At 44.8% G+C, this 26,914-nt stretch overlaps 1 long non-coding RNA gene across 1 annotated transcript; it reads left to right on the top strand.

The window, feature by feature from the left end:
- Positions 1-2,266: 2,266 nt before the first annotated feature.
- On the top strand, positions 2,267-5,516 carry LOC123443257. Its single transcript, XR_006630594.1, has 5 exons — positions 2,267-2,520; positions 3,528-3,759; positions 3,856-4,392; positions 4,726-4,809; positions 4,945-5,516. It is a non-coding gene; the product is annotated as an uncharacterized LOC123443257 (long non-coding RNA).
- Positions 5,517-26,914: the final 21,398 nt, after the last annotated feature.

Below are 26,914 nucleotides of genomic sequence, written 5' to 3'. Positions count from 1 at the left end.
TTTCTTTCTATGATGGGGAGTTTATGCCCTGGAGTGCGGAGGATACCCCTACTACACCACCACCATCACCTAAGGACTACGCTTGAGTACATGGGTATGTGCATCACCCTTGGCTTGTCCCAAGCTTGGGGGAGGTGCCCCGGTATCATGTCACCATCAATTCCATCATTACTATCTATTTTAGTTCGATTCTTACTTGTTTCGTGATTTGGAGAAATAAATTTCACATTTTCTTTGGTTAGAATTTTTGTTTTGAGTTCCATCCATCCTTTTAATCGAGTATGCGAGTTATATAATAAAGATTAGTTGAGTTTTTTTGCTTTACTGATGTACACCCATCATCATAGCATGGCAATAAAAAGAAGTATAAAGACCATATGCTCATCTCATGAGAAGTTATGACTTCACACAAAAGGGTATAAGTGATAAATTTTATTGATAGTAAACAAACATAGTACTAGTCATTGTTGCAATCTAAGCAATATTATGTTAGAGGAAAGGAGACTCACATATAAATACACTATCTTGGACATCTTTTATGATTGCGAGCCTTCATCAAATATTATATAATGATCAAGTGTTAATGTTGGGCATGGAAGACAATGTAATGATCATAGTAGTTTAAATTCAGATAGAAGTTATATGGTCTTGGATCCTTCAACATGTGATGCTTGCCTAAGTAGAGATACTACTTGTGCATCCATAACCTGAAACCTAGTTTCTTGCCATGAGAGTCCACCATACCTACCTATGGATTGAGTAAGATCCTTCAAGTAAGTTGTCATCGGTGCATCAAGAAATAAAAAATGCTCCTAAATATATATTATATTTTATTGCAAGTCAAAATAAGCTTTGTACAATCTTGTGATTGAAAATAATTAAAAAGCGACAGAGTGCATCATAAAGTTTGCTATCATAAAGGGTAATATAAAGTGATGTTCCTTTGCATTAAGAGTACAGACATCCAATAAATTAAAAGCGCATGACAACCTCTGCTTCCCTCTACAAAGGGCCTATCTTTTATTTTCAGGTGTTCAATCTTGTACTTGAGTCAATAAAGTTTATTCCTCTTCCAACCTATTAATCTTATAGTGGCAAGCACCATTGAGACGGAGCATCCCATGATCATCCCCATGGATACATCACCAACACCTCAAACTCCAAGTTATCCTATACGACACTACAAGAAAAATGCTCAATTATGACCTAAAAATGACGGTGGTTTAATTGGTCACCGATCCATGACCAAAATTCTGAAATTAGTCATGGCAAGTCTAAGAGAGTCCAAAGCCCATAACGTTATGACCTTTTGCGTCCATTAGGTCACGATTCTATTGCACAAAATGGTCATTAAGATGTGTAGAATTGTTTATGACCATATTTCAATGCTACCATCACCAAATATAAGACCATAAACATATGTGTGGAGGTGACTGGACGACACCTCATCAATTTTGCCTATGTGTGTCATGTATAGAGAGCAAAAGTTTGTTTTATACGTATGTGGATCAAGTAAATTATATTAGGTAAACACTAATAAATTATAATTATTCATTTTAATATCCTAAATATTTTAGAAAATACAATATAATTACGAAAATGAAATATACGAGCCCATGCTAATCTCATAATGTGTAGACCATATTTAGATAATTATTTTTGAAAGGTGGTATAGGGTACCTTAACTTGGTGTTTTAGACAAAAATCTTAAACATGACAATAAAAAATATGTGGATGAATTTTTCAATAATGCCAAATTATATCGTAATTAAATGAAAAGTGTTTCCAACCACAACACTCAACCAAAAATTATAGCTTTCTTTTGAGGGAAATAATAAATATTGTACAACTCATTTTAGGCAATAAAAAAATACAACTAGAGACAATAATATGGGTCCATATTTCCTAAATCCAATATCCATATGGACTAATATCTAAATCCAATATGGGTCCATAAATATTGGGTCATTTAAACATACCACATGAAGTTAATATATTGAGTGTTTACCCAAAATAAGAGGATAAAAAATATAAAGGAAACAAAAGAAAAAAACACAATTACATAAGCTGGATTTTGATTGATGGAATCATTTATGCCATGGATGGATGACATGGCACAAATCCTACTGTCCATTGCTAGCAATCCCACGTCCATCCATCCATCCATTCATCCATATGAAGAAAAGTAGAAAAAAAAACTAGCAGACCCACTCCCATCCCCTCGTCGCCTCCTTCATCGCCGCCGCCACCTGCCTCCCCATCCCCTCGCCGCACCCGCTGCCCCCCCCCCCCCCCCCCCCGCCGCACCAGCTGTCCTCCACCTATAGCGGGAGCATGCAGGAGCAGCAGCGAGCCAGATCTGGGCCTTGTTGACGAGGTCGGCTTCTCCAAGCACGGGAGCGCACATGGCGGCGATGACGGGCAAAGTAGAGAGAAGCCGGCGCGACGGCTGGGAGACGGTCCGGACTGGATCCCGCCATCACCACAAGTCACCGCCTCGTCCATGCACCAAACTGGCTGGTGAGGTTACCTGCCTTAATGCCATCGCAACGCCAACACTACGTAGAAATCAATGTTGCTTGTCCCATATGCCATAGCAATTGAAACTCTACGAAGTATAGGAGTACTCCAGATCGCAGTAGTAGTACATTTAACAACGCTCCAGATCGCTTCTCGGTGCTCCTCTTGATTTGGGCTGCCACACGGACAGGGGTGGGGAAGTGAGAGCGGCCTCCCAGCCCATGGCGCTCATGTTGGTCTTGGCGCCCTCCATCTTTGCAGAGCCCCAGCAGCTTCTTGACCTCATCCCTGCATCTTCTTTCATCTCCTACATATAGTTGCTCTCTCCTTCTTCTGCCACCTACGTCCCCACGCGCTTCCTTGGCATACGGCCGGCTAGAGTAGAACGGCTACTGACGGGTAGTGCCACAACGGCCGGCGACCGGCTGCCGGCTCGACGCATAGCCAGCAGCAGCGCGTGTACTGCAGAGATGGCCGTGGAGCAGCAACGCTCCAGATTCTAATCAACGTTTCTTGTCCCACATACAGTACTATGTGCGCTGGAACATTGGTTGATGTGCTTGCTCTGCACACCTTAACTAGAGGGGCCCAGATTTTCTGCAATGATCACCCAACTTCATGCTTTGCTCGTGCTGTGTGGAATGGGCGGGCATTTTAGTTAACGACTGTTGAACATAGTTTCAGTTTCGTCAGTTTTGACAGTAGAAATTTTCTTTAGTTTAATTAGCAGGAAATAAGCTGAGCTGCGACTCGGCTACTTAGTTAGAATCTCTTGCCACCCTAACATCGTGGGATGGCACAATGCAACGGTCACAACGGCATCACGGGTGATGTGCGGGGAGCGCCGAGATGGTAGCGCTCACGGCCCTGGCGTGCCCTGTTTTCTCGTTTTTCAGTTAGAGTTTGTAATCTCTGAATAAAAGGAATGGAAGCAGAAAAATTGTAAGTTGAATGCGGCACAATCTTTGTCTCTCTCAGCTGATGAGCTCTAGTGTTTGGTCTAACAGGATCGTGGTCCAGCCTAGGGCGCGGTGCTTGATACAAAGGATGCGATGCGGGATACACAGGAGCGGGCGGTTTGCGTCGATCGAGTGTTGGCGCGGGATCCAGCTGAGGTGCTCGAGCAGAGGCACGGGAGGACGATGCCCTTCCCTTTGTGCCCCCACTCCCGGCGTCGCCACCGCCGGTCACATGTAGCCGCCTCTAAACTCCTGGCCCACACGTTGCTTGGGCTGCTCGGTAAGACCAATTCTCTTTTGTTTGTTCCAGAGGTCCACGTTGTGTTGTAGTGATTCTTTATTTCAATACCATGCTACCATTCCTGCGCATCTACAGGTCAAAACTCAAGATACATCCGGATTGGAGCTCAAACGTCGTCGACGTGTACATCTCAATCCCGGTCGCCAGTTAGCTGCCCTTGCTTCACACCACCACTGTTGGAGGGGATCCAGCCACATTTGATGCGAGGCGAAGCAGGCAGTCTCAGAGGGGATCCAGCCAACGAGGGCAACGCGGGCTATAGGTCTTTTGAGCGGATCCAGTCAGCGCGCTCAAGGGGATCCATCTTCTTTAAACAAGAACCCTATTTTAGACTAGAGAGATTTGCCTGACAGCTTGATGTTTGTACCACTTAATTAACAAACAAGTCAGAGGAGTTTGCTTTTTTAAGAAAGAAAGGAAAACTGCAAACATCAAGATTTCCTTCTCCCATGAAGATAAAAACAGTAAAACCTTTAAACCTGTGATTTTTCAATCCCTCTAATGCAGCATGTAGACGTCCCGGTCCCTTCAACAAGAGGAATGAGGCCCTGTTGAAACTACAAGCTACAACCATCAATACAGAGAAAGGGGACTTGCGGCCTTTTATCCCAGGTAACTATCCTAATTCATAGTGTCACTGTATGGATGCTAGCCATTTTCTATCAATCATGAGTTTTGTTTGAACATCTTCTATGTAGAGAGAAAAATAGCACCAAGGATGTCTTTCAGCCTTGCTATGTTATGAAAAGGTTATTTAATCATGGTTGTCTATCAGTCTTGCTATGTTATTTTGTTCTCCACCTTTAACAACTATCTAGGATGTTTCCTGCCTGATAATTAGCTTATGATAAAGATAGTGTGTGTGTGTGTGTGTATGTGTGTGTATTTCTCAATTCGTCAAACAACTTGCTGATGGTTGAATCTCTACTGCTCCTTTTCCTGCAGTGCATGATGTTGCAAGAGTAGTTGTTGATTTTGGTCCTAGAGCGAAAATTCTCACAACAGGTCATCGCCATGTTGAACTATTTTGTGAGTGAACGTCACTCATGACAACATATTTCCATTGTTGTCATCTTCATACTTAGAAAAGAAGATTATTTCAAAACAAATCCTCTTATTTTTTGTTGTAAGCTCATGAATGTGACAATATCTTTGCTGTTACAGAAGGTGGGTGGACTCTTAGAAGGCCATCTGAGGTTTCTGCAGCTGAGGGTGGTGGGCTTCCCATTGATGCAGGCACAACACTATACACATTGAGGTCCATTGGTGCCAAGTTTGCCGGCATCGGCAAGCCATTAAACGCAGCGCTGCTTCTCGTGGCGTAGACCTATACACGGTGCAGCCTGCAAAGCTAGCAACCTTCATGATACCGCCACCTGCGACGCCCACAACATAACTCCGTCTGTCACTGCCCGATGCCAGTCTCCATTGATTTCGTTTCAGAAAAAAGTCTCCCTGGATACCCTCACCGACCTAATCAGAGACCACCGAGGCCGGGAATGACTCTCCATGGAACCAAGTGGTGACTAGTGAGTCGATTTGACATCTTCCTGTCCTTATCTATTTTGTGCTCCTTCCGTGGTCTGTGCCCACCTCTTTTTTTGCCTCCTGTATTACCCAACTAGAAGCATGATTCGTGCATATCATTTCTTATTCTGATTGATATTGTTCATGTTCTCCTGCTACTACTGATATTTTATAATATTATAAAGAACATATGTAAGCTTGTTTGTAAATGCTCAAAAGTGTCACTCAATGACAACCAATTATTCATCAGAAAAAACAAACACGGGAAAACAAATAATTTCTTAATGTGATATTCTAACCATATTGGTGAGTTAGTTCATTCATTTACACTTAAATATTTGGCATTAGGGTTTTATGAATTATACAATGTTTGACGCTATGCCCTCCCTTACGCATTGATCAAAGTATGTGTTTTGGTATATAACCTTTTTATTTGGTTATGTCGTTATCACTCGTATGTTCGTGGTCTTTGTTGGACAATGCTATTAATATAATTGTATTTCTTTTTCATGCATGCGTAGATTTAATTTGCACACTGCACCAAATTTCATATTTAATTTTAATTGTACTGTGCACCCAACAACAACAAATTTTTTATAATTCGATACAATTCTATGGGCGTTGCCGCCCGTGTCACTATCTAGTAGTCTAACGGAAGGGAGACCAAAGGGAGCACGTCTCTTGTAGATTCTTTTTTCTTTTCAAAAGCATAGAAGGAAAGATCAATGGGGTAGACATCTCCTGTTTCATCCTATGGCTACAAAAAAATTACATATTAGTTGGATGGTTGGATTTTTTTTACTTTCTAGGTTTAGCCTGGAGTCGGTATCATTTTCTTCTTGCAGGCGGCAATGGCAAGAGCATATTGTGCAAAGGAAGAGGATGAGAAGAAACTTGTGGTTCTCATCCAATCTTTGTGGAACTCTCGTTATGTGCAATTGTGCACTTGTTGGGTCCTTTTTCTGTGTACTTGTACTTGCAGAAGTATTCTGTTGTGTACATGTAAAATTATTTTGATGTGCCCTTGTTAGGTGTTGAACCTTAATGCGTGGAGTCGTTGGATGATGTATTGTATTTGATGTGATATGCTACTGAAATGAAATATACATTTTATTTGCAATCTTTTATTTTGTTGTATTTATTTTTAATGGGCCTATCTTGAGATATGCGTGCTTTTAGCAAAAAAAATGCTTCAACCCAAAGAAATCAGACATTTTCAATAGTAAAATAGGTATTGGGTCAGGCCCATGTAGGCTAGATTGGTGGACAGGGATCTAAAATTTATGATGATTCCATTTGGTCATTAGCAGTGCCACGTCAGCATGACCACGTCAGATCCTACGTGGCTCACACAAATGGGTAATGACCAAAATTTTGGTCGATAGAGACCTACGACCAAAATTTTAGAAAGGTCATGTTTGTTCATTCTTGACGGCCAACTGTTGACGTTGTAAATTTGGTCAAAAAAAGGTCAATAAACGACAACAATGACGAATCAATGACCAATATAGGGAGTCATAATTGACCTTATTTCTTGTAGTGCGAGAGCCCGTACATGTGCCAGTGAAATCGAGGTGACATCTCTCCTTGCTCACCCATCATTTGACTGACTCAAGACATGGTCTCTACCTCAAGCGGAAACTCTGTGCATACTCATGTACTTGGAAGGAGGCCATGGATCAACCGGGAAGTAACACAAAGATGTCAAGTTGAACACTCCGGCGGCTGGACGACCAAAACTGTCTAAACGTCCGAGACATCACAACATCTGCACGTCCGAGCTCGTCTAGACGACCAATGCCCAAATCCTCACCAGGCCACACGCTTCAGCGGCCGGCTAGCCGCCCCCTCCCGGACGTCCGACCGCTTCAAGACAGAATCGAACTCCCAAAAATTTGGACCTCTTCGGAGGACCGAGCCTCGGACCTCCGAGAGGTTCCAAAAATCCGGCAACAACGCACCCCGTTCAAAGCCCTCGGATGATCAGACCGCTTTGGACGTCCGAGCCATCCCAAGCCGCCAAACAACCCACACTTCTCGCATGTCCGAGCCCTGTCTGCGCACAGGCCCTTGGGCCACAGCCCATGTACCCCTCTATTTCTCTCAGTACTATAAATACTTCTCCCCCATCTCCATCTAGGGTTAGCTAATGTATTGACAATCACTTGTTGAGCTTAGCCCCATCTACTATCCTCCTACCATGGAGATGTCCTCCATGTAATAATATCCATAATGATGCCAAAGCCCGTCTTGTAGGGAAGATACCCTCATGGATACAAGTCCTCTCTCGTAGGAAAACTATCGGTTATGTGTATCTGTTTGTTGACTTTGGATCTATGTATCTCTTGTGTTTGAGTGGGTCTAGTGGATGTGTGATCGAAGATCGTTCTTGAGTTCATGTGTTTCTCTTAGATTTCTCCCTTTTTCCCCTCCAAGTGTGAAAAGATCGACCACCGCGGGTGTGCCCCTTATCATATTGGTATCATGAGCAAGTTTGATTCACATCTTGGAGTCCCATCCCCCACTTTAAAGCCAATTTTTGTTTTGATTTGACATAATTTTGGAAATTCCCACAAAAATAGACATACAAAATTTGTTAGATGTGTAGGATTTGAAGAGATTTTGTAGATTTGGATCCATGGATTTCTTTATGCACAAGTGGATCTAGCTTTCCCCGCTATCCCCATCAGTTCCACCCACCAAATCGTCTAGACTTTTCGTGTTCATCACCATTTGACTCGTGTTCATCCGCCACCGAGGCCATTCTGCACGCTCCGGACGACCGAGCCTTCTTGGACGTCCGGACACCGTCGTATTACTCAGACCGTTGGACGCGCGAGACCGTCAGACGTCCGAGCCAGCCCGGACTTCTGGACCACTCTGTTCAAACCGAATTTTAAACATGTTTTTTGTTTGTTTTTCTCCACCATTTATCTCCCGCATTGTCCACCACCATTTCTTCCACAACCGATTTGCATTTGAGATTTTGAGTAGCAAGCCCCGCCACTTCCTAAGGTGTTTTGGCTAATTAGAAGTTGTTCTACACCGACATCGCTGCTCATCATCACCTTGGATCGTCGCCAACCAACTATTCATTAACACCTCACCGTAAGCAAGTACGGTAACTGCGACGCCACTCTTGTCATATACCCTTGACATTGCATTGTTACTCCAATCCTATTTGCACAACTTGCCAATTCGAGACTAGCCATTGAGTATTGCGGGCTACGCTACTTGTGCACACTAGTGATACATATGATACATAGCTTCAATTGCATGCAAGCACCATAAGTATCATATTGTGGTGTCATACTAGTATCTTTTGTGCTTAAATAGTACCCAAATACATAATTGCTATCTTGGTGTGCATGTCTCACGTAGTGACCATACAAAATATCATTGTCAAAAGAAAGAGAAGCAAAGCTTTTAAGCAAGTACAAAGAGCAATAGCATCGCACAACTGCATAACATATTGATATCATATCCTATCATACTTGATGATCTTGGATCACTTGAGCGAGAGACATTGTGCCTCATACATATAGAAAAAGTAGGGAATGGGAAGACGACGTGTTTTGTTTCTTGTTGGTTGTGCACAAGTTCGTATCACAACCATGTGAGAAAGCTAGCGTCTCTCTAGTGTTGTGCAATATGAGAGTTTTCTGTGGATACCACATTTTGTGCTCATTCTTTGGTTGCACAACCCCACTTTTCTATCTGTGTGTGTTTCTGTGTATACTCATTGCTATTTATCTATCTTGACTTATTTACGAATTTGCAAATTCATTTCAACATTATTGAATCTTATCTTTGGGTTGCTTGAATTTTGTGCCACCATCCTAACCAAGCTACACCATAAGCCTTATTTGTGTAGGTGTGAGAAGGAAGATTTCCGGTACCAATTTCACTATTTCCATACTTGCACATTGAGTGATCTTGATCCATTTTCAACATTTGGAACGGTAATTGGTATTGTCTTCTCATTTTTCCACTTATATCCACTTGAGTGCTATGGATAGGACTACTATGTTGAACTCGACCTTAGATGAGCAAGATAATGTCGAGAACAACTACGTCACCAAACTACAGTTCTTCGGGCACCAACAGGAATGCGCCAAGCACAAGATGCTATGAATGATCGCATTGATAAACTCGCCACCGACTTGCGTGAATCTGAGGTGTGCATGAGAGACTACCTTGACGACAAGATATCAAGCCAGATCGACAAGATTTGTGCCTTGATGGTGACCCGTGCGTCCTCAAACTCTACTTCATCATGGCGGCGCCACTCAAGTTGCCAGTGTGACGAGTACTCTTACGGCGCTAGTACACCACGGGCTTGACATCACCAACGTGACAACCGTCACCATAACCAAGAATCGGACAATCCTTTCCATGGAAATGGATCACAAGATCGAATTCGCGAGTGTGATCGATGCCATCGACAAGAACAAGATGCTTTGGAGAAAGAACGGGTACAACAACGCTATGAATACAAACATGGACTTGAAGAATAAGAGCTTGAAGGTCACCATGCCATATGCATAGCAACACACTCTGTGCAACAACACAACTCCCAAGCACATGAAGAACAAGAAGAACTACATCGTGAACATCAAGACGAAGACATGCATCAAGAGGAGCACCAAGAGTTGTGACAGCGGGCAAGAGGAACTCGACAACACCCTCAAGAACATCACGATGAGCCACATGATGGCGCTACTCCAAGGCAAGAACAACAATGTAAAGTCATCAATGACCATGATGCTCCTCCGCTAAGACAAGGACATCGCCAATACAACCACATTGAAGAGAATCGCGTCGGTAATCTCAAGTTTACCATGCCCAAGTTCTCCGAAAGCAATGATCCCGAAGATTATCTATCATGGGCACTCAAAGTTGATAAGATCATCCATCTTCACAACTTTGATGAAGAGAAGAAGATTGCCATGGCCTAACTTGAGTTCCAAGATTATGTTCTCATTTGGTGGGAACAAGTGATTGAAGGAAGAAGAGAAACAGGTGAACCTCCTATCAACACTTGGGCCCAAATGAAGGATCTCATGAGATCTTGCTTTGTGCCTACACACTATAACCATGATCTCTTCAAGAAGCTACAACTACTTAAGCTAGGCACCATGTCGATAGAAGAATACTATCAAGCGATGGAAATGGCCATGATCTGAGCCAATGTCAAGGAAGATAATGATAAAACAATGGCATGTTTCTTGAATGTTCTCAACTACCAAGCCAAGAAAATTGTAGATCTCCAACCCTATGCCAACTTACTCGAGCTAGTGCATCAAGCATCCAAGGTGGAACGCCAAGTGCAAGATGACTACAAGCACTCCAAGTTCTCTTCCAAGACCTACGACTCAGGTTCTCAAGCTTCTCCGACTACGACGCCTTCGACTGCAAAACCTTCACCAACAACATATGACAAGTCAAGCTACAAGGACAAGATGACTTCGTCTAGCCGATCTCCTAATACAAGCACCTTCAAGCCAAGAGCTTCATCCTCTACACCAACAACGGATGCCAACACTAAAACAAGCTCGATCAAGTGCTTCACGTGTCAAGGCCGTGACGACAAGACATTCGAGTGTGCAATATGACGCACGATGATCCTCCAAGATGACAGCACCTATGACTCTATGAGCAAAGATGAGATGGAAGCTTTGGAACATGTGGCCTTGCACCCGCAAATGAACGAACATGAAGATTCACAAAACTAGTGCGACAATGTATCTAGCCCCGCTCTAGTTGTTTCAAAAGTGTTGACTCTTCAACAACAACAAGACGAGGACCAATGTTGCCACATCTTCCACACCAAGGCAGACATCCAAGGAAAATTCGTCAAGGTAATGATCTAAGGTGGAAGTTTCCACAATTTGGCAAGTGAGGAACTTTGCTCCAAGCTAAAATTGGTCAAGGACAAGCATCCGTGCCCCTACAAGGTCCATTGTCTTAGTGACTCCGGTACAATCCAAGTTGAATACACCGTGCAAGTATCCTTCAAGATTGGCGCTTACGAAGATACATTGGAGTTTGATGTGGTTCCCATGTCCGTTTGCCATCTCCTCCTTAGGAGACCTTGGCAATTCGACCATGGCGTCATCTACAATGGTCGGACCAATCACTATAGCTTCAAGATGAAGGACAAAGAATATGTGCTTCGATCAATGACTCCAAGTCAAGTCACCGCCGACAAAAAAAATTTCCATAATGGATATAAAGGTGAGAGAGCAATCTACCTAAAGGAGAGTGAGCGCCACAAGCCAATATTAAGTGACTCCATGATGAGGTATAAGAAAGATACAGTTCTTTTAGCCATCAAAAGAGATTTGAGGGATGTGAGTAAGAGCCCATCAAACGTTCTTCACTTTGTAATTGTGTGTAAATATGAGGTCGTAAGGACCAATGCTTCACAACAGCTACCACTTGTGTTCTTGTCTATTGTAGGAATTCCAAGACGTCTTCCCCGATGAGCTACCTCCGGGACTAACATCAAAACGAGGGATCGAACACTGCAGCGACCTCATACCCGGTGCATCGCTCCCTAACAAGGCACCTTACCACATCAACCCCGAAGAAACTAAGCAGATACAAAGGCAAGTCCTAGAACTTCCAAATAATGGGCATGTACGTGATAGCCTAAGTCCTTGTGCGGGTCCGGTGGTACTCGTACCAAAGAAAAATGGTAGTATGCGCATGTGTTCGGATTGCCACCCCGTAAATGCTATCACCGTTCGATATCGACATCCTATACCTCGCCTTCATGATATGCTAGATGAACTTATAGGTGCCACTATATTTTCCAAAATTGATTTGAAAAGTGGTTACTATCAAATACGCATTAAAGAGGGCGATGATTGGAAAATGATGTTTAAGACTAAATTTTGCCTCTATGAATGGTTAGTGATGCCCATGGGCTTATCCGAAGCACCAAGTACTTTCATGCATGTCATGCATTATGTCTTACGTCATCTCATTGGTTATTGTGTTGTGGTATACTTTGATGATATTCTTGTTTTTAGCGACATTCTAAAGGAGCATGCTAAACATGTTAGGGAAGTATGGCAAGTACTTAGGAATGAACAACTTTATGCAAACATGGAAAAATAAACTTTTGGGGTTGATAAGGTTGTTTTTCTTGGATTTGTAGTATCTTCTAAGGGTGTGCAAGTTGATGAAACTAAAAATGATGCTATTAAAACTTGGCCCGCACCCATGAATTTGCAACAAGTGCATAGTTTCCTTGGTCTAGCCGGCTTTGACCATTGCTTTGTTAAGGATTTTAGCACCATTTCATATCATTTACATGTTTGAGCAAGAATAATGCGCCCTTTGTTTGGGAACCATCGCAAGACAACGCTTTTCGTGAGCTTAAAATTTTGCTAACTCATGCACCATTGCCTACCTTACCCATATTTGGTAAAACTTTTGAAGTGCATTGTGATGGTAGTGGTAATGGCATAGGTGGAGTTCTCATGCAAGAGAAGGGCCCAATTGCTTACTTTAACGAGAAATTTTCGGGAGATCAACTTAACTATCCCATATATGACAAAGAATTGTATGCTTTAGTGAGAGTCTTGCATGTTTGTGAACATTATCTACAACCTCATGAATTTGTCATTCATACAGACCATGAAATTTTAAAATACCTTAAGGGTCAAACCAAGTTGAACAAGGGACATGCTAAATTGAGTGAATTCATTGAGTCCTTTCCTTATATTATCAAATACATTAAGGGTAAAGAGAATGTAGTAGCCGATGCTCTTTCCCGCAAATGCATGCTCGATACGCAACTTGAATTGAATGTGATTGGGTTTTAACATCTCAAAGATTTATATGCGCATCATACTTCCTTTGTGATCCCATATGCTAAATGCCATGCTAAACCTTGTTGGAAAAAATATCACATGAAAGATAGCTATATTATGCGTGCTAACAAACTATGCATTCCCGAGTCTTCTCTTTGTTTATTGCTTTTGCAAGAAGCTCATGGTGGAGGACTAATGGGTCACTTTGGACGCGATAGGACATATACCACACTCTCCAACAAGTACTTTTGGACAAAGATGTTTCATGATGCTGCACGCTTCACCAACCGATATTCTACATGTCGCAAAGCTAAGTCAAAGCTCAATTCCATGGTCTTTACATGCCTCTTCCTATACCATTTCATCAACCTTGGGAAAATATTAGCATGAAATTTGTGCTTGGTTTTCCTCGATAAAAAAATGGTCATGATTCTGTGTTTGTTGTTGTAGATCGTTTTTCCAAGATGGCTTGCTACATTCCATGTCACAAGATAGACGATGATTCACATGTTGCATCTCTTTTATAGGGACATGTTGTGACTACATGGCGTCCCCAAGACCATTGTGTTGGACCGCGACATAAGGTTCCTTAGCTACTTTTGGAAGACTCTGTGCGCCAAGCTCGGAATCAAGCTCCTATTCTCCCCGGCCTATCATCTACACACCGATGGCCAAACAGAGGTGACGAACCGACCGCTTTCAACTCTCCTACTCACAATGGTCAAGAAGAATCTCAAGGAATGGGAAGATTGCATCCCCATCGCCGAGTACGCTTACAACTGTGCAAGACACTTCACCACCCACAAGTCTCCTTTTGAAGTGGTCTAGGACTTCAACCCATTGTCACCATTGGACATACTTCTGCTACAACTTCAAGAGAGAGTGAACATGGACGCAAGTGCAAATGCAAGTTGTATCAAGAAGTTGCATGAAGATACAAGGCACATAATGGAACATCAAGTGGAACGCGTCACCAACAAGCGCAACATCAACAAGCACCCCATGGTGATCAAGATCGGTGATCTTTTGTGGCTACACCTTCGTAAGGAGCGCTTCCCTGTCGAATGCAAGTACAAGTTAGTCCCTCAAGCAGACGAACCTTTCAAGGTGTTGGCACGCTTCAACAACAATGCCTATAAGATCGACATTACAGGAGACAAATACAACGTAAGCGACACATTCACTGTGAAGGACCTATTGTCACATCCCTGGAACCCTAACCAAGTATAGGATTGTGCTCATATCTTCTTTGCATTGCATCCAAGAAAATTGCAACAAGATCAAAGCAAGTGGTGAAGCAAAACTCAAAAAACCTAGCCACTTCTCAAATTCAAAGAAATTCTAAACTTGTTCAAATCAATGAACACAAAATGGCCTCAAGAAAAGTTCAACTTTTCTGATAGTTCATGAAAGCAAATAAGCATTGAAGAAAACTATTTTCATAACACATTTGAAATTTTATTTAAATGCAAAAAGCTACTAGATTCAAGTTTAAATTTGAATTCAAAAACTTTAAGTTTTCAAAAATGTTGAAGACTTCAGGAATGGTTGGATATATTCCAACTAATATTCTGGTGTGTTCAAAATAATTTGATAAACTATTTTGGAGCTGAAATAAAAAACAAATCAAAATAGTTAGCAAAACATAAACAAAACAGAAAAAAATGAAGGAGAGACTACCTGTCGCTCACCTGGCCCGGCCCAGCTTCCTCCCTGTCGTCTTCCTCCCCGCCAGTGGGCAGCAGGAGGTGGCCGCCGTGTACTCCGGCGCGGCCACGCACCTGTGCGCCTGCCTGGCCACCGCTTCACGCTGGCACACGAGGGGATAACCCTCCCGAGACGTGACCAAGCTCATCCTCTCCTCATTCTCCCCCTCTGCTTCGTTCCCCACTACCGCCATTGGAGCCCGAGCAGAGCTCGAGCTCGCCGTCGTTCTAGCCTACCTCTTTCCCTCCCGAGCCGCGCAATAGATCCGCCGCAACTCCCTGAAGCTTTCTAGCCACGAGCCCGACGCTGAGACGCAGTAAAACGACGAGACGCAGTCGTCTTCTTCCTCGGGTCACCGAAGTTCGTCGCCGGCGTTCTCCCTCTCCAGGCCGTCCCCGAGCAAGCTAGCGCCACCACTACACTCCCCGTGAGCTTGCGTAGCTTTCCCCTAAGTTTTCCCCTTCGATCCCTTCCTCTATCCTTGATTTCATCGGAGCCCGACGAGATCCGCCGCGGGAGCTCATCACCGGTAGCCCTCCGATGAACAACTCGTCCATCTGAGGCCACCAGTAGCTTCAGGCCGTCGCGTAGATGCCGTAGGAGCTCAGTCCCGTGCGTAGCTCCCTCTGTTTCGATGACCACGATGATGCCCGAGCTTTGGCCGCCGCCAAGCTCGTCGCCGGCGTCATTGAAAGTGCATGCTATGCCCCTAATTGTATTTTGGTGTTAATGACAACACATACATAGGAAACTAATCCTATTTGTTGAGTGTATCTCAGGACGGCAAGTGCTTTAGTAGATTAAGATTTCTGTGCCAAAGGCTGCCTGAAAAGATTGGTGAGTTATATTTCGAGAAGACTCGGGTTTAAGAAGAGATGCTGTAGAATAGTCTTTGAGTTTACTGATATTGAGTTTAGGGATCCCGCACTATTAAGAGGGGATCACAGGCTTTGCGAGAAACTTGCTCATACCACATCTCTGCAATCATATCAAACATCACATGTTTTCCACTCTCTACAATTCAACATATGTCCAATCTCCTCGGACATCCGGCTCCCTCCAGACGTCCGAGGGCCGGATGTCCGGCTGGCTTCGGAAATCCGCAGCCAGACACCAGTAGTTTATAGACACTATATCTCGGAAATCCGGCTCCCTCCGGACGTCCGAGGGCCGGACATCCGGCCAAGCTCCGGAAATCCGGAGGTCAACACCAGTAGTTTGTGTCCACTATATCTCGGAAATCCGGCTCCCTCCGGACGTCCGAGGGCCGGACATCCGGCCAAGCTCCGGAAATCCGGAGGTCAACACCAGTAGTTTGTGTGCACTATATCTCGGAAATCCGGCCACCTCCGGACATCCGAGCTTCGGATGTCCGACCCCCGTCGGAAATCCGGAAGCCACCACCAAAAGAACTTATGTTGTATAACACGGACTTCCGGGCCACTCCGGACGTCCGGCTGCTGATGCATTCAAACATGTTCAGGCACATCTACAGGCCTCGGACGTCCGGCCCCTGTCGGACGTCCGGTCGCTGATAAAATCAGATGAGTTCCAGTCATTCCTACAGGTCTCGGACGTCCGACCTCTGTCGGACGTCCGGCTACTCGCGGACGCCCGGACGTCCGGCAAGTTTCGGACGTCCGGACCCTGTGTGACTTATTGCACCTCCAACGGCTGGATTTCACTCCACACTATATATACTCTTCTCCCACCTCGTGAAAGGGTGTTCAACACAGCTAAGATACATCCAAGAACACCTTTCCTCTCACTCACTCTTGTCTACACTAAATCCTAGATCCCAAGAGCATTTGTGAGTGAAAGGATTGATATGGTTGGCTAGAGGGGGGGGGGGGTGAATAGACAGCGACCACTTTTTAATTAATCTTAGCAAGTTAAGGTAAACACTATACGGGTTCACAAATAATATGACAATGAGGTGAACCCTATAGAATCTAACAACGAGAGCAATTAAGACAACTAAGATATAGTCACAAGCAAAAGCAAATACAAAGTAAAGGATAGGGATAACCACAAGTGGAACCGATGGAGACGAGGATGTGTTACCGAAGTTCCTTCCCTTTGACAGGAAGTACGTCTCCGTTGGAGCGGTGTGGAGGCACAATGCTCCCCAAAAAGCCACTAAGGCCACCGTATTCTCCTCACGCCCTCGCACGATGCAAGGTACCATGATTCCACTATAGGTGCCCTTGAAGGCGGCAACCAAACCTTTACAAACAAGGTTGGGGCAACTCCACACAAAGCTTGGAGGCACCCAACTAAACCACGAAGCTTCACCACAATGGAATATGGCTTTGAGGTGACCTCAACCGTCTAGGATGCTCAAACACCCAAGAGTAACAAGATCCGCAAGGGATTGGTGGGGGAATCAACTTTTCTCTTGGTGGAAGTGTGGATCTAGGCCTTCTCAACCAATCCCTAAAGAATCAACAAGTTTGATTGGCTAGGGAGAGAGATCGGGCACTTTTGAGCTTGTGGAGCAACAATGGAGCTTAGAGAGGTAAGAGATAGGGTTCCTCAGCTAGAAGAACCCTTTATATAGTTGGGGGAAAATTCAGACCGTTTTCCCACTCTCTGCCCGAGCTCCAGCGGTACTACCGCTGAACAGGAGCGGTACTACCGCTGCCTGGCGGTACTACCGCTGGGCCTCCAGCGGTACTACCGCTGGCCCCTTGGTAGTGCACAAACACTACTACCGCCGAGAAAGTCTTCGCAAAAGGGTCCGTCCATGAACTACCGCTAGGTAGGTGGAACAAGGCACCTGGAGCGGTACTACCGCTGACCAGGGGCGGTACTACCGCCAGCTAGCGGTACTACCGCCAGCAGTCCAGCGGTACTACCGCTGGAACTAGCGGTACTACCGCTGGGGACCATTTTGCAGATATGCTCAAAACAAATAGGCGAGGGCTGCTCCAAAGATAAAGGAAAGGGAGAATGTGGAGTGTGCGTGTGTAAAGATAGATTCCACCCAAACCTTTCCACTACGGATCCCCTCTTAATAGTACGGCTTTCCTATGACTCAAATAAAGAGAATCGTAGAGAGCGCCGTGCTTCCGTTCCATGAGAGAGGAGATGTGTCGTCTTGTGCCGTTGACGTGTGCTATCTGAAACCTTGACACACACGGTTAGTCCTGTACGGTACTGTCATCAATCACCAAAATTACTTAGGCATAAACTATGCCCCAACAATCTCCCCCTTTTTGGTGGATTGATGACAATACCGGATTTGCACAGAGAATAATATGAGAACAAAAAGATAGAGATATATGACAATACAGGGCATATGAGTCACAACATATGATGGAAATAAATCTCACATAAGATCATGTCTCACAAAAGATAGCAAACTAGAAGCAAACCAAGTTCGAAGCAAACCATGCGAAATAAAGCAAAGCAATGCAAAGTTCGAATATGAAAGCAAATCCTAGACTCTCTCCCCCTTTGGCACAAGACACCAAAAAGGGGCACACCTAATGCCACAGGTAACTACTCCTCGTCTTCAGGATCACCAGACTCGTCTGTCCCCTCCTGGTCGGTCTGCTCCTCCTCTTCCGCCTCATCGCCAGACCACTGGTACCCCTGAGCCTGCATCCAAGTAGCCTCAGGAGTGATGTCGTCCTCTGAGCCGCTGGAGATGTCCACATCCAAGGTCCTGAGAATACGCTTATGCCTCTGGCGGCTCTGCTTCTGAGCCACGTGTGTCTCGTACCGACCCTTGGCCTGCATACAGAAAAGTGTCTTCATCTTGTCCTGCAGTTTGATAGCCCAAGATGGCATGGCAGACGAGCGGGACTGAGAGGCGGTTCCTCTGTCAGCAGCAGTCTCTGTATCAGTATCCATGTGCTGAGAGGATGTAGATGGGTTGGCCCACTTGTCCTTGACGCGAAGCCTGATCGGGTCATGCACAATATAATCAGACTGAGCGTAGAGCAGCTCCTCCGGAAAAGCCTCTTGCCACTTATGGCGAATGTATGCGAACAGGTAAGGCCCGTAGATAGGAACCTTACGCATGATGATGCAGTTCCAGAGCTCTGTGAACATCACATCAGAAATATCCAGCTGAGCAGACTCCTGAGACATAGCCTCCTCACAAAGTAACAACATCTCAGCCAAGGAGCCATGGACCTCATCGAAGTTACCACTCCGAGGGAAGAGGGTGTTGTGAAAGATCCGATGCATGATGTCCAGGTGCTTGGGAAGCACCCCCTTCCTTAGATACAGTTTCTGCAGTCTGTCCTTTGCGGGGGGCCCTATCGGTGGGGGCTACAGCATGAGGACGCAGCCCAAGAGGAGTGTCAGCACCCTGAAAGTCAATGTGAAGGAATTGCATGAACTCAGTCCAGGTACCGGTCATCTTCTTTGACCCAGTCATCCATACCATGGAGCGCTGTGCATCAGGAGAGAAATGGACTATGACATAAAACTGAGCAACTGCAGTGGGATCAAAGTCCGTCTTGAAGGTGATGATGTCCTTGATGCCCAGTTTGTCAACCAGAGAGAGGGCATCACCAAAGTAGTCCATGTTCCGCTGAAGATGTGCCAGATCAATCCACTGAACAGAGACATAGTTCTTCTTGAAGTGAGCAATAACATCACGATAGATCCTGCACTGGTCCTTTGCCCAGACATGGTCAACACCCTCGATCACCTCCCTCTCGTTGAGATAGAGGTTCTTGCTGCGAAATTGCAGAAAGTCCTTGGGGGACATTGTTCGGACATTGACCCTCTTGTCCTTGTGACCGACCTTCTTGAAGGACTTCTTCTTGGGAGGCAGACCAGAGGTGGCAGACCCCCCGGGCGCCTCTTGGTTTCGATACTGTTTGGACTGCGTGTCCCGTGGGGGGTTCGAACGACGAGAAGAGCCACCTGTGACATAGACCACATAGAAAAAAAGAGGCGACAAGAAGAGTCAAGGCAATGAATCTTGAAAACGCAAAACAAGTAAACACGCATTGCTAAGCAAAAACAAACAGAAAAATACATAGTGAACGCTCATGGCGGTAGTACCGCCACCCCTGGCGGTAGTACCGCTGGGGCCTAGCGGTAGTACCGCTAGCCCTGGCGGTAGTACCGCTGGGGGTCATAGCGGTAGTACCGCTACCCCTGGCGGTAGTACCGCTGGGGGTTTGACTTTCAGATCTGACATATAAAAACCGTTTTCGAGGGCATGGGCTGAATATGAACACTAAGACTTACACCCCAGCCCTACTTGTCATGAGGAACACTTAGTAACACGAAATAAATACATGCCTAGGCAAGAGAGAACATGGTTTAGATCTAATCCAAAAGTTCAAGTGCTAGATCTAAAACGAGTAAATCCTAGGGCATGGCAACAAGATCAATAACAAACCATAGGACCTATACTCCCCTCAAATATCTCCTTCATGCCATCCAAGAACTAGCCATAAGATCAAAGATATGGATCCAATCCCCAATGCTCCTAACCCTAGAATACGAACATCAACCAAATAGAAGAAGGGAGGAGCTTTACCGGGATTCATGGCTCTTGGAGGAGGAAGAAGAGATGAAGCAACCCTTCTAAACCAACGGGGAGAAGGAGCTCCACGCAGAGAGATCCAACCAGGGAGTTTTCGGGCTAGGGGAGGGAGGAGCCGCGAGGAAGAAGAAACAGATGAGAAAATCGGGCTCCCCCTCCCTTTATATAGCCCAAGGGGTACGGGCCAGCGGTAGTACCGGTGGGGTACAACGGTAGTACCGCTAACCTGGCGGTAGTACCGCTGGGGTGCAGCAGTAGTACCGCTGGGGTCCTGGCGGTAGTACCGCTCCCCCTTGAAACCCTAGAAATTTTCTAGCCGATCGTGTTAGATTTTGAATCCTGGCGGTAGTACCGCCATACCTGGCGGTAGTACCGCTGGGGTCCTGGCGGTAGTACCGCTATCCCTGGCGGTAGTACCGCTGCAAATGTCACAACGCGGCTTAGGATAAGAGAGGAACTCGGGCACATGACAAGTAAGTAAAAAAGAGATGGCATCCAAGAAAATGTACTGACTTGTCATTGTATATCCTTCCTTCTATACGTAAGAAAGGATGGAGGAGCGGTGGCCGAGGCCACCTATGTTTGAGACAATGGTATGACACCGCGAAGAATTATCCTTGGGTTCATGACCAATGCTCGTCTTTGAAGCACAAGTGCCATTTGACAATGGCTAAAGTGAAAGACTAGATTGATTTACGCATAATGGGGGGAGGGAAAGTTCATTGAGAGAACAACACTCCCCCTATGTCCATGCCTACATCTAGACCAAGATGGAATGCAAAGAGAGGTGCAGTATGCCTAGTTTCAATCCACATTACTTGAATCAATGATATTTAGCTCATGCCTTAACTCCCGGAACCTTGCTTCATCTAGAGGCTTAGTGAAAATATCTGCAAGTTGCTCTTCAGTGTGGATGAAGTGAACCTCAATATCACCTAGCTTGATATGTTCACGAATGAAGTGATGACGAATATCAATATGTTTGGTTTTGCTATGTTGCACTGGATTGAGGGAAATCTTGATGGCGCTTTGATTGTCACATAGAAGAGGCACTTTGTCACAAGTGACACCATAATCCTTTAAAGTTTGCCTCATCCATAGCAATTGTGCACAACAACTTGCAGCTGCCACATACTCAGCTTCGGTGGATGATAAGGAGACGCAGTTCTGCTTCTTTGAAGACCAACTTACCAAAGAGCGACCAAGGAATTGGCATCCTCCAGATGTTGACTTCCTCTCCACACAATCTCCAGCCCAGTCTGAGTCAGAATAGCCAACTAGATTGAAGTTTGCTCCTTTGGGATACCAGAGGCCAAAGTTTGGGGTATGAGCCAAATATCGAAAGATTCGTTTAACAGCCATGTAATGACTTTCTTTTGGTGCGGATTGAAACCGTGCACATATCCCTACACTCAACATAATATCCGGTTTAGATGCACAGAGGTAAAGGAGGGATCCAATCATGGAGCGGTATACCTTTTGATCCACTGCTTTACCATTGGGATCACTGTCAAGCTTGCATATGGTTGGCATGGGGAACTTGACCGGTTTGACATCTTCGAGCTCGAACCGTTTGAGCATGTCTTGAGTATACTTGGCTTGTTTGATGAATGTCCCTTCTAGACCTTGTTTAATCTCGAAACCGAGGAAGAACTTCAACTCTCCCATCATGGACATCTCAAACTTCTCAGTCATTAGTGCAGCAAATTCTTCATTGAATGAAATGTTAGGAGAGCCAAAGATAATATCATCAACATATAGTTGGCATATGAAAAAATCCCCTTTAACCCTCTTAGTAAAAAGAGTGGGATCAATCTTCCCAATTTCAAACCCACGATCTTGTAACAACTCAGTAAGATACTCATACCACGCGCGTGGGGCTTGTTTAAGGCCATAGAGTGCCTTATTGAGTTTGTACACATGATTGGGGGAGTTTGGGATGTTCGAATCCCGGGGGTTGTTTGACATAGACCAACTCATTCAAAGGACCATTAAGAAATGCACTTTTCACATCCATTTGCTGTAATTTGAAGTTATGATGAGAAGCAAATGCAAGTAACATGCGAATAGATTCTAGACGAGCAACAGGGGCAAAGGTTTCACCATAGTCGATACCCTCGACTTGGGAGTAGCCTTGAGCCACCAATCTTGCCTTGTTTCGAATCACAATTCCATTTGCATCTTGCTTGTTCTTGAATATCCATTTGGTCCCGATGATATTATGTTCCTTCGTTGGCCGAGGCACTAAATCCCAGCCTTGGTTGCGCTCGAAGTTGTTAAGTTCTTCGTGCATGGCCATAAGCCAATCCTCATCATCGAGCGCTTCCTGTACCTGTTGAGGTTCACAGTACGAGACAAACGCGTGATGCTCACAATAATTCCAAAGTTGTTGACGGGTAGATACTCCCCTTTTTAAACTGCCAAGAACATTCTTCATAAGATGTGACTTGGCTCTCAGATTGTTCGCATTCTTGGCTGCTCGACGCTCCAAGAGTTCTTCATTAGATAACAGAGGAGCATCGACTTGTTTATTTTGTTTGCCCTTGCGTCTTGAGCCGGTTGTTGGAGCTCCAGACGGGAATTGTGAGACAGTCTCCTGATCATCTTGTCCTTCGACTTGAGCAGGTTCACTAGTTTGATCTTGTATTAGTGGTTGCTCTTGATCTTGATCTTGTGCTGGTTCGGGGTCTTGGAGTAGAGCTTGAATATCATGGGACACATCACCATTGTTAGGTAATTGATCTTGACCGTGAGCTTGATCAACTTGTTGAGAGTCTTCTCTTTGTTCATCGGAAGCGTGTGGGGCTTGTGGGGGTGATGGCTCCACTTGAGTAGAGCATTGTCCTTCTCCTTCAGCCACAAGGGGTTCCTCAATGGGGAGTATTTGACCAATCCCCATTCTTCTTATGGCTTCGGGAGGAATTTCATCACCTATATCACAAAGACCACTTTGCTCCACTTGGGAGCCATTATTTTCGTCAAACTCTACGTTACACGTCTCCTCAATTAGTCCGGTGGACTTGTTGAGGACACGGTAAGCATGAGAGTTTGTAGCATAACCAACAAAGATACCCTCATGTGCTCTAGAATCAAATTTAGCTAACCGAGCTCCCTTTTTGAGAATGAAACACTTACAACCGAATACCCGGAAGTACTTGAGATTGGGTTTGTTTCCAGTTAGAATCTCATACGGAGTCTTGTTCAAGCCTTTGCGGATGTAGAGCCGATTGGACGCATGACATGCTGTGTTGATGGCCTCTACCCAGAAGTTGTATGGAGATTTGAATTCTGCCATCATTGTTCTTGCAGCGTCTATCAAGGTCCGGTTCTTCCTTTCTGCCATGCCGTTTTGCTGAGGGGTATATGGTGCAGAATATTGGTGCTTTATTCCCTCATCACCTAGAAACTCATCTAGGGTGTAGTTCTTGAACTTGGTGCCGTTGTCACTCCTAATCATCAAGATCTTTGCTTCATGTTGACGTTGCGCTTCATTAGCAAAGTTGATGACCGTTTGTTGAGTTTCACTCTTCCTTTTGAAGAAATATACCCAGGTATATCTTGAGTAGTCGTCAACAATCACTAAGCAATATTTTCTGCCTCCAAGACTATCAAATGTTGGAGGACCAAACAGATCCATATGGAGAAGTTCCAATGGCCTCTTAGTGTAGATAAGAGTCGTTGGACGATGAGCAGTTTCATGAATCTTTCCTTCAATGCAAGCACTGCAAACACGATCTTTAGCAAAGCTCACATTTGTTAGTCCACGAACATGGTCCCCTGTCAGAAGACTTTGCAAAGATCTCATATTGAAATGAGCTAAACGGCGATGCCAAAGCCAACCCACGTCAACTTTAGCCATTAAACATGTCGCAGTCTTAGTGGGTCGCTTTGAGAAGTTCACCACATAGAGACCATTTTCGACATGTCCAACATAGGCTACTTTAAGAGTCTTGCTCCTTAGGAGGACCACAGTGTCAATATTAAAGAATGTGGAAAAACCCATGATTGCAAGTTGACGAACCGAAAGTAAATTGTAGGCAAGTGACTCAACAAGCATGACCTTCTCAATAGATAAATCTTGAGAGACGACCACCTTACCAAATCCCAATACCTTTGACGAGGATGCATCGGCGAATTGGACATGGGTGGGCATAGATGGAGAAGGATGCACATCCACCACTAAGTCCTTGCTTCCGGTCATATGATTTGTTGCTCCACTATCGAGCAACCATGACACCCCACCGGAAGCAAACTCCTGCAATAGATCAAGGCTTGGTTTTAGGTACCCATTTTTTAATGGGTCCTTTCATGTTAGAGACAAGGGTCTTAGGAACCCAGATAGCCCATTCAATATCTTCATCGTAGGAACCAACAAATCTGGCATAAACATGCCCATCACTAGCACAACATAACACATAAGAAGAATTGAGTTTGCCGGCTGTGTTAGTAGGAGCGGTTTTGCTCTTCTTGGGGTTCCCATAGTCCACCTTGTTCCTGTTCACCTTCTGAGTCCCCTCACCCTCTTTGACAAAGATGTCCATGAGGGTGAGAGATCGTTTGTCCTTGTTCTTCCTTTTACCTTTTGACTTGGAGGTAAGTCCAAGTCCTTCCTTTCCTACAACACCCTTTTGAGTGCTCAAGATATCGTTCAGACTCTTCTCACCTTGTCTGCATGCCACAAGGCCCTTCTCAAGTTTCTCCTTTAACTTGGCATTTTCCTCCACAGCATGAACATGCTCACAACAAGGGTTAGTTGCACAAGTATTATCAATTAACACAAAGGGAGGACAAGTAGAGATCTCCTTGGTAAGCTTTGCTTGGAGTTGACCATGAGACTCTTTCAGAGAGAAATGAACACCTTTCAAGGCTTTGTGGGCCTTGTCAAGTATGTCAAACTCTTCTTTGAGTCTGTCACGGCCAACCTCAAGAGCATACTTTTCAGATTTAAGCATGCGAGTAAGAACAACATCATGATCTAGTTTCTTCTGCATTTTAGCGCAGTCATCGTTATATGACTCCTCAAGAGCCAAACGAAGAGTGCGCTCTTCTTCTAGATCACTAGATAATTCGGCAATTTCATCGGCATAGTCACGGCTATGTCCCTGAAGCTCGGAGATGGTCTCCTCATGAGACTCAATGAGGTCAGTGGCCTCACCCAGTTGTTCCAAGAGAGCAACAAAGTGCTTCTTGGGTTCTCCCTTAATAGTGCATAGAAACTTATCAAGATCATGCTCATTAAGTTCTCCAACATCACTATCTTCTACACAATTTAACAATGAAGGAGCAGAAGCAATGTTGGTCTTAATGATGGGAGTTACCTGATTGGTACCTTTTGCCATGAGGCACTTGGTGATGTGGTTCTCGTTGGGGGCGTTGAAGAGAGACACCTTCTAGGAAGAGGTAGTGGCAATAGCAACAATTGTCGTTGCCACTGTATCATCATCATCACCATCATCATCAGAAGGATACTCCTCCAGGGCCACCATCCCTTTTGGGTGAGGTTTCTTCACAAAGTTGTTCTTGATTGGAAATGATTTGGTTTTGTCTTTGCAAATGAGCTTGCCTCCGTTGTCTTCCCTTTTCTCATAGGGACATTCTGCCACGAAGTGACTCACGTTGCCACAGTTATAACATGTCCTTACTCGTTGTTTGGGTTTGAATCCACTTGAGTTGTTCTTGGTGAAGGTGGGTCTTGAGTTCCTTTTATTTCCCCAGAATTGCCTTGATGCAAGAGCCATGTGCTCATGATAAGCATACTTTGTGTCTTCAGGGCAGCTCTCTTCTTCCTCATCATCTTCTTCTTCTTCAAGCACTGCTCTTGCTTTCAACGCAAGGTTGGGTGAAGTGGTTTTTGATCGGACACGAGCAAGTGCATTGTCGGCTGTTTCGTTCATGATTGACATTGCAATGAACTCATCCAACACTTCACTGGAAGACAAGGAGTGGAAGTCTGGCCGCTGACGAATGACAGATGACATGGCTTCATTGAAAGGCATGATGGCTTTGAGAAACTTGCGCTTGACCCATGTATCATCCACATCCTTACTCCCATGATCCTTTAGTGCCACAGCAATAGCAGTCACCCTCCGATGGAGATCACGAGGGTCCTCGTCTTCCTTCATCACAAACTCATCGGCCTTATCAAGTATCACTTCATAGTTGGATCGTTGAATACTTGAGATTCCCTTGTACAGCACCATAATATGCTCCCAACAATCCTTGGCCAATGTGAAGGGACGTAAGTGGGGAAGATCTTCAGGTGGCACAGCAGACTGGAGAATAAACAACGCAGAGTGATTATATTGATTGTCTGCATCTTCTCTTGGAGTGAGGTTGCTTGGGTCATGGGGATAATATCCTTGCTCGATAATTCTCCACAAGTTTGTTGAGATGTGATTCAAATGAGACTTAATAGAAAATACCCAGTTAGCAAAGTCACCTTTCACAAGTTTAGGAGGAGGACCAACAGGATTAAGACGAGGTGCGAGAACGGGTCCTCCATAGGCCATGGGAGGTGGAACTGAGGCATATGTTCCAGTCCCATCCTTTTCGTGAGGTGAAG

This window comes from Hordeum vulgare, chromosome 3H (genome assembly GCF_904849725.1).
Source record: "Hordeum vulgare subsp. vulgare chromosome 3H, MorexV3_pseudomolecules_assembly, whole genome shotgun sequence".
NCBI classification, from domain to species: domain Eukaryota; kingdom Viridiplantae; phylum Streptophyta; class Magnoliopsida; order Poales; family Poaceae; genus Hordeum; species Hordeum vulgare.
The sequence above is the reverse complement of the archived record's forward strand: the minus strand, read 5'-3'. Positions and strand labels throughout refer to the sequence as shown.